Source organism: Leopardus geoffroyi, chromosome C2 (genome assembly GCF_018350155.1).
Source record: "Leopardus geoffroyi isolate Oge1 chromosome C2, O.geoffroyi_Oge1_pat1.0, whole genome shotgun sequence".
In the NCBI taxonomy this organism is placed as follows: domain Eukaryota; kingdom Metazoa; phylum Chordata; class Mammalia; order Carnivora; family Felidae; genus Leopardus; species Leopardus geoffroyi.
Genome location: NC_059333.1, coordinates 116,500,838 through 116,509,460, shown reverse-complemented (window position 1 = coordinate 116,509,460; position 8,623 = coordinate 116,500,838). Strand labels below are relative to the sequence as shown.

At 39.1% G+C, this 8,623-nt stretch overlaps 1 long non-coding RNA gene across 1 annotated transcript; it reads left to right on the top strand.

The window, feature by feature from the left end:
* The first annotated feature begins 459 nt into the window (after positions 1–459).
* On the top strand, positions 460–4,682 carry LOC123611431. Its single transcript, XR_006718664.1, has 4 exons — positions 460–674; positions 1,679–1,790; positions 3,494–3,578; positions 4,417–4,682. It is a non-coding gene; the product is annotated as an uncharacterized LOC123611431 (long non-coding RNA).
* Positions 4,683–8,623: the final 3,941 nt, after the last annotated feature.

The following is an 8,623-nucleotide window of genomic DNA, read 5'->3' as shown; positions in this document are numbered from 1 at the left end:
AGAATGATGGAATCACTATTATGCAACCATAATTGTAAAAACTGAAGAAAGAATCAAGGGTGAGCGTAGAGGTTAAATGAGGTTCAGTCTATTTACATAATATCAAGTATCTCCTCATAAACTACTATTACAGTTCATCTTCCTTGTTCACAAATTCCACATTTGTGAATTCACCTGCTCCTTAAAAGGAGGTAACCCCAAGTTCAACACTCACAGCATTTTCTCAGTCATTCATGGATATGCACCAAAGGGTAAAAAGTCTGAAGTCCCCAATGTGCACATTCTCATCTGAGGTTGAACAGGGCAATACTCTGCCTTCTTATTTCAGCTGTCGTTCTGTAAACAAGAGTCTTTTTCAAGGTATATTTATTGTCAAGTTTTTGTATTTTTGTGCTTTTTATTGGTTGTTTTGCTGTTTTTAAAATTTTTTTAAGTTTATTTATCTTGTGAAAAGAGGAAGAAAGCACACATGCAAGCAGGGGGAGAGGCAAGAGAGAGAGGAGGATGAGAATTCCAAGCAGACTTTGTGCACTGTCAGCACAGAACCCGCAAACTGGGGCTCGAACCAGCAAACTGTGGGGTCATGACCTGAGCTGAAATCAAGAGTTGGATGCTTAACCAAGTGAGCTGGTTATTTTGCTGTTTACCTTGTCTCCAAAGTGAAAGTCTTAAGGGTGAGAACATTATAATGTGACTCGTGGAGAAAATACTGTTAGATAAGTTTCTTCAGGCATGAATTACAATGTTGTTGTCCATGCGTTCAGTTAATGTTAATGAGTTGACAACATATATTGAGTAAAGTGTCTTTGAATAAACAAATGGAAATACTCATAAAACAAAGTTATGGATTGATTGGTTGATGAAAATGTTATGATTAGAGGCTCTCAGACACTTAACCCTGTATTTCCTTTGGAAGCAATGTTCAGTACTTGCTAATTCAGTGTTCACAGAAAGTCTATAGCACATAACTATTTTGAATAATGACACTCAACTGTTACTACAAAGAGAGAAATAATAAGCATACAGTGGAGATAAGCTTTAACCAATTGATCCAAATTAATATCACTAGTAAGGAGCAAATGGACATTATGGTCCACCAGATCTGATATTCTGAAAAGCAGATAACATTCCTCATGCAGTACATCCAGCCCAAAATGTGTAAAGTTGAATTGAATATGGAGGAAACGAGAGAACTCTCACAAGGTAAAAAGCATTTTATAAAACGATTCGTTTATGTTCTTAAAAAACGTCAATGGCTTAAAAAATCAAAGAAAGATTGAGGAACTTGTCCATATTAAATAGACTACCAGAGTTATGCAAATGCATTGTGCAATTCTTCACAAAAGTCTGTACAAAGAAAGAAGCCATAAACTTCATTAAGAAAATGGACTGTATTTGGTAACAGTTTTATACCAATACTTAGTTCCTGAATTTGATCATTGTACTGTGGAGATGTACAAGAATATTTTTGTTCTTAGGAAATACGTAGAGAAGTGACATGGGGTAATGGGAAGTATGTAACTTTCACTGAAAACATTCAGGAAAAAACTTGGTATATATTATCTCCCTATCATCTATTGAGAAGAAGAGACAGGACAAAAGAAACGACATATTACAAACAGGTGATTCTGGGTAAAGGGAATTATTTATATAATTCTTGCAACTTTGGTTTGTTCAGAACAATTTGAAGACACACAGTTTTTAAAAGGATGGGAAGGAGGCTCAGACCAGTGTGCTGCCAGAGGAGTCTGGGGAAGAAGAAATCGCCCGTAGTGTCATATGCTACAGAGGTGAGTGAGGTTGGGGATTTAGGTTAGATTTAGCCAGCAGGGAGTTGCTAGTGATGCTAATTTCCATGGGTTTGTAGACATAGAAGGCTGCTTGTCATGGGTGCAAATGAAGTGGTATGTGGAAATACAGACACCAAACTCCAGAAGTTTAGCTGTTAAAAGGAATATGGTAAGAGGTGGAATGAGGGACGGAAGTGTGGTTTTTGTTTGTTTGATTTTAAATTGGAGAGGTGTAAGCATTTTTAAATAGGGATGGGGACCCACCCTTGGCATGTGAGAGGGAGGTGGCCAAGCTGAAGACAAATGGAAAGGAAGTAATAATTGAAAAGGGAGAGTTCTCATGAAAAATAGAAGCCACAATGAAAAGCACAGAGAGGATAGGAGGCAATGTTGAATTCTGCTTAACTGGAAAATGAATCTTTTTAAAAATCGGCACGGTGATGGGGCGCCTGGGTGGCGCAGTCGGTTAAACGTCCGACTTCAGCCAGGTCACGATCTCGCGGTCCGTGAGTTCGAGCCCCGCGTCAGACTCTGGGCTGATGGCTCAGAGCCTGGAGCCTGTTTCCGATTCTGTGTCTCCCTCTCTCTCTGCCCTTCCCCCGTTCATGCTCTGTCTCTCTCTGTCCCAAAAATAAATAAACGTTGAAAAAAAAAAAATTAAAAAAACAAAATCGGCATGGTGTCATGATATTTTTTAGGTTTTCTTAGGAAATGTCAGTTTATGAAATCCCTTAGGTTATGATAAAGAGAGTAGTATATTAATATAGAGAATATGTTTTATTTTTTTAATTTTTTAAATTTCTTTTTTTTTAATTTTTTTTTAACATTTATTTACGTTTGAGACAGAGAGAGACAGAGCATGAGCAGGGGAGGGTCAGAGACAGAGGGAGACATAGAATCGGAAACAGGCTCTAGGCTCTGAGCTGTCAGCCCAGAGCCCGATGTGGGGCTCGAACTCACGGACCGCGAGATCATGACCTGAGCCGAAGTTGGACACCCAACCGACTGAGCCACCCAGGTGCCCCTAATTTTTTAAATTTCTTAATTGCTATTCAAGTTAGTTAATATGCAGTGTAGCCTTGGCTTAGGGAGTAGAACCCAGTGATTCATCATTTACATATAACAGTGCCCATCATTTAACCCACCCCCACCTGGAGCCATCAGTTTGTTCTCTGGATTTAAGAGTATCTTTGGGTTTGCCTCCCTCTCTGTTTTTATCTTATTTTTTCCTTCCCTTCCCCTATGCTCATCTGTTAAGTTTCTCAAATTCCACATATGAATGAAATCATATGAGATCTTTCTGACTGACTTATTTTGCTTTAAATTAAAGGTGCTGTAGTATGCTTTCAAATCTGGAAAAAAAGCAATAATTTATCTTTACTATTGTGAAAAAACATAAGGATGTTTATGGAAATCATATGTCCTAGCATCTTTTCTATTGTCTCTAAAATATCTCCCCTGTGAACGTGTCCATTCTCCTGATACCAGCTCTGGTTTCAGGCCTACACTTCTAACTGCCTTCCAAAGTTTGACATTTGGATGTTTCACCTTACATGCCATAATCTTCCTCCCCAAACCTGCTTCTTTCCATTTTTTTTAGTAGGTAATTGAGATGAAAAATAACACGGCACAAAGTAGTTTGATAGACATAGTGTTTTTTAAATGAATGAATAATTGCATAATGCATTCTTCCACTTTTCCAGGGTGCCAGGACAGGAATCATGCGTTCCAAAGACAAGAAAAGTATCCCATTTAATTTATTTTTTGGCCACACACCTAATTGAGGAGGTAATGATTTAGCATTTATGGAGTAGCCTAAAAAACAAACAACACTAAGTGTGAAGTCTACTTTAAAGTCTCATTAAATGCTAAGGGAATTGTTAAACTTTCAAACCCATAATGAAAATAATCAACCTTGGTGCTTGTGCTTGAATCTGAGCTGCAATCGAACAAATGGAACTACTTTGGCTGCATGTGACATAGATTTGCTAGCACCAGCTCCACAATAACCCCGAGGAACTTTTTGAAAGTTTAGGCAGATTATGGGATGCAAATACTAACCAGTGAAACAGCTCTCACTGAAAATGGTAACATGAAGTTCAATATTTCTGTTTGTGTGGGAACAGGAAGAAGTGGTAGGGGAAAATTGAAAAAAAAAAAAAAAAAAAGAAAGGGAATTCAGGGACAAATATTTCTCTAGGAAAAATAGAAAAGCAGGATCTTTTTTTTTTTTTCTGGTATTATGTACCAGAATGTTAGTTGTATTAACTCTCTGCTTATTCTTCTTTGAGTTGTTGGGACCAAAGCCATGTGACATTTACTCCACAGTTTCTTTGTAGGTTACATTTTTTAATTTTCCTTGGACAAAAGCCCATGGCAACTTACTTGATTGGGGCAACACATACACAAGCTTTTAGAAATCTCAGAATCATCAACTATAAAGGGGATCAGATTATTTTAGTAGTAAATTAGGTTAAGCTGTGTTTTTAGAAAGAGCTGTACTTATAATTTTTGCTACGGGGTCATACTTGAATGGGTAGTTGTATGAGAAATTGCTGTAACTTTTGTTGCTGTTATTTCTCCAAGACATATATATATATAGATAATGTTAATCTTGTTCTTCTAGAGTTGCAGTCCTTTTTCTTAATGTCCTCCTATGATCTGGGTCCACTAGCATTTGTGGAACCACTTCGAAAAGACATTAACTCCGAGAGACACAACAGCTACAGTTTAAATACGCGAGCAGATCCACCGAAAAATTCTCATTCATAAAATAAATGGTGCTGTGTAACAAGTTCATGTGACTGTGGAAATTTGAAAAATGTGTTATTGCTTGGGTCATTTCAAAAACCATGATTTGAAAAAATATGGTGTGAGTTGTAATTCTTTCTAATTAAAAACCAGGCAAGCCCTTAGGTGGGAGTCACAGTGAGCTGCCCTGAGTTTTTCCCAAGCCTAACAAAAGAAAGAAGGACCGGCCACCGCTTGTGCCTGCCAACCGTGCATTGTTCAAGGAATCAAAATAAAGAGGCAACGGGGTCAAGGGTGAGGAGCTCATATTTCCACTCTACATGACCCCGTCTCCGGGCTGGGGTGCTCTTGTCATCTGTTTCTGAAGGTCTCTCAACACAAGACTCTCCTCCAGCCCTTTTGGCAAACTCCTGTGTGGACTATGCCGGTGATTAATGAAAAGGGCTCACAGGAGACCTTCTTAAAATGCTTTGGACAAAAAGGTCCTCAGCACGAAGGCTCCACAAGAATACCTGCAGACATTACTGTCTTGAGAATATCGTGGAAATATCTGTGTTTTCCACCAATTCTACCTTTTTACAACATATCAAGTAACTTGATTAATGGGATGCCACTTTCTATTCTTGTTACAGGCTGTCACCAGAATACTTAAACTTTCACACTTCATGTCGTTGCAGAATACTCGGTTGTGTTTCATGTTATTTTCATTATTTGAAGTATTAGGTGACCACTGGGTTGAATTCCGAAACTCCACTTAGTCCACAAATAGTGGAAAATTATAATCATGTTCCGGCAAATAAAATGTAGACGTATAAGGCAATTTTTACGAAAATCTGAGAAGGGAGAACACAAATTATGAATACTATCCTTGTGACATGGTAGGCACCTGAATAAAAAGCACACAAAAGTATACTCCGTTATAATCCACACCTTGTGATTATCACATATATGCTGGCTGCTTTGCTAGAAATTTCTCAAGAGATTATAAGAGATATTAATGAAAATCCAAAAGTGATTTTAAAAGATTTTTCCCCCCAAATACTTACAAGACAGTGAAATTAAACATGCTGTGGCTATTATTTTTTCCAGTGGTTTGGGACAGTGAAATAAGACATGGGCTCTAGTTCTAAGAGCTATCAGGGGTCCAATTTCTGGAAACCCTAACGTCTAATGCCTAACCTACAACTGTACTGATTAGGACAGTGTTTCACCAATTCCGCACTGTTCACACTAATGAGCCTGCAGAAAACTAGGAATTATCAGTTAAAGCTGCTGTTAAGCTGCTCCCCTCACAGTATATCAGCTGCACGACTTTCTTACTATCCTACAATTCAATATAGCATCTCCTGAAACAGTCGGCTTCTAGTTAACATACACATTTGTTGTGAAAGAAGGAAGGAAAGGAGAGGCAATATTTGTCTATGACCATGAGTGTAAAATGCCTCCAACCAAAAGTTGTTACTTCAAATAGCACATTCTATCAAATAACATCCCTTCACTTTGTCTGCATGGAATTTTATGGGAATATACTTTTGACCAAATGCAAAACCTTTCCTCCCATTTTCTGTGCTCACTCGTTTTTCAGAGCCAACGGTGTTCAGCTTTCCTAACCGCTGAAGTGTAAATCACAACTGGGAGACTATTGAGGCGATTTGGGCCAAACTGCAGAGAAACAAGAGCAAAAGGGTAAAAACACGTCTTTTCATTAAATTTCATTAAATTTAAATTTCGATAACTAGGAACAAGGCAGCTAGTTCCTGTTTTATCCAGGTGTTTAACCTCCAAAATAACCATGGCTGTTGAGAAGTCATGTCTGTGTTTTGGGAAGTGCAGTCACACTTTCCAGATAAACTAAATTACGATTACAGAATAGCCTTTTTGTTGAGAGATTCACTGCAAATTTCAGGTTGCTGAAAAACTGATACCAAGGGGAAGGTTAACACAATACATACATACAAGCAGAGGGAAATGAAAATATTTTTTTCAAAACCGTTACAAGGCCTCTTTGCTTCTCTCTAGGAACTGTCAGTCAAATATGAAGTTCCAACTCCTGTCCTTCTTTTCCTCTGAAATGATTCTTTTTTTTTTTTATTTTTTTTTTCAACGTTTATTTATTTTTGGGACAGAGAGAGACAGAGCATGAACGGGGGAGGGGCAGAGAGAGAGGGAGACACAGAATCGGAAACAGGCTCCAGGCTCTGAGGCATCAGCCCAGGGCCTGACGCGGGGCTCGAACTCACGGACCGCAAGATCGTGACCTGGCTGAAGTCGGACGCTTAACCGACTGGCCACCCAGGCGCCCCTGAAATGATTCTTTGATCGTATCCATTTACATGCTCCTCACACCTCTTCCTCCAGCACCCCCTCCTGCACCCCCACCTGTGTCTCTTACTCTCTTGTCTGTCCCTCGTAGGTTAAGTGGCAGGGTGGTTTGAGGGGTAAGAACCTGACCTCGTGCCTCCAGGTCTGAAATTTGGCTTTCTCGTTTACCAGCTGTGTGTTCTCAAATTATTTAACCTCTCTAGGCCCCGTTTCTTCAAATGTAAAATGGAGATCAAAATAGTATCTACATTGCAAGCTTGATAAGAGAGTTAAAGTGTTAATTTATGTGAAGCATGGAACACGGTAGGCATTAAATTATTACTAGGGCCACTTGCATGCAGGTGTCTCCCACATAACCTCCTTGGAGGCAGGGGCCCAGGTTTCTTTTTCTTTAAAAAAAAAAAAAACTCCTGAGTTACCCGTTTCAGTGTTCAGTAGTCCTAGCTCTTAAACGAGTAGCGAACAAAGGAAAGAATAAAGGGGAATGGATTGCAATGGTTAGAAGTTTAATCATCTGACGAGGGTTGATTCTGTCTCAGACAGATTTTGCTCTGCTCTCTCATCTTTGCTTCCATTTCTCCACTTTCCATTTGCTTCCACCTGGAATTCACTCCGACCTGTCTGCAGCCTGAACCCAAAGTCGGAGCACAGCTTTCCAAGCTGATAGGTCCTTCCGGAAAGAGGGGAGGGATGATAAGTGGGAACTCACATCAAGAACATATACGTCCCACTATGTTTCTATGTGAATTTCAATATGAAAACCTACAACATTTTCAAGATCTTGAAACTGATTCTCTGTGATGTTTACAGAAGGAAAAAAGAATTTTACTTCCAATACAAACTTTACATTTGGGTGCGGAATCACTTCTTATTAACAAGGAGATAAAATTTTGCAGAGAGAGAGAGGGCCAACTGCTTGTCACCTCTAGAGATGATCTCTATTTCAGCCAAGGAAATGATTATATGGATAAGTTTAACTTTGAAAACAGACATAATACCAGGCCCGGATCTTTGTGTCGGGGGCTTCTGTTGGCAGTCACTCACATCACCTTGATCAGTGAACCCGATCATATTTGCGTGTTCTAATCACTGCCTTGACAGAACAAGATAAGCACCTGTAGAGATTTTTAAAAGACATTTGCTCCCTTTATCTGCAAACTGTCAGCACCCTTGCTTTAAAGCACGCTTGCCTTGCCCAATATAGATTATTAGTCTGAAGATTTGAATTAGCGGGATGTTAAAAAATGCCAGCAGCTAAAGTAAAGAAATGCACCATTTTCACTGCCCACGCTAGGGCTGGTGCCACTGGCCACAGGAGTTAATAAACAAGTATCTTCCTAGAGATGGTCTTCAATTTTAAAATGCTGGCCCCAGCAAAATTCCTCATTGCATGTATTAATGGCAATTGATGTCAACAATGAAGGAAGGCCATGATAATTATTTGGCCTGCTACTGAGCTTATTTGAGGTGTAAACAAAATACCTTTCATGAACTCCAGATTGACTTTCCACTTTACAAACATTATCCCCTGTTTACTTGCTAGCCTTTATAACATAAACATTGCTGTATCATACTATTAAAAGGAGCTCTCTGCTCAGGAAACTCAAGGTAATATCATCTAGCATTTTGGCATTCTCCCGAAGAATTAGTGCCTAGGGGAGGCCAAACAGAACATTAGTGAGGATTAATAGAATTTTTGAGTGAGCCTTCTTTTTCCCTCCTCTCTCTGTCCCTGCTTTTATGTGTTAACCTTCAAATTA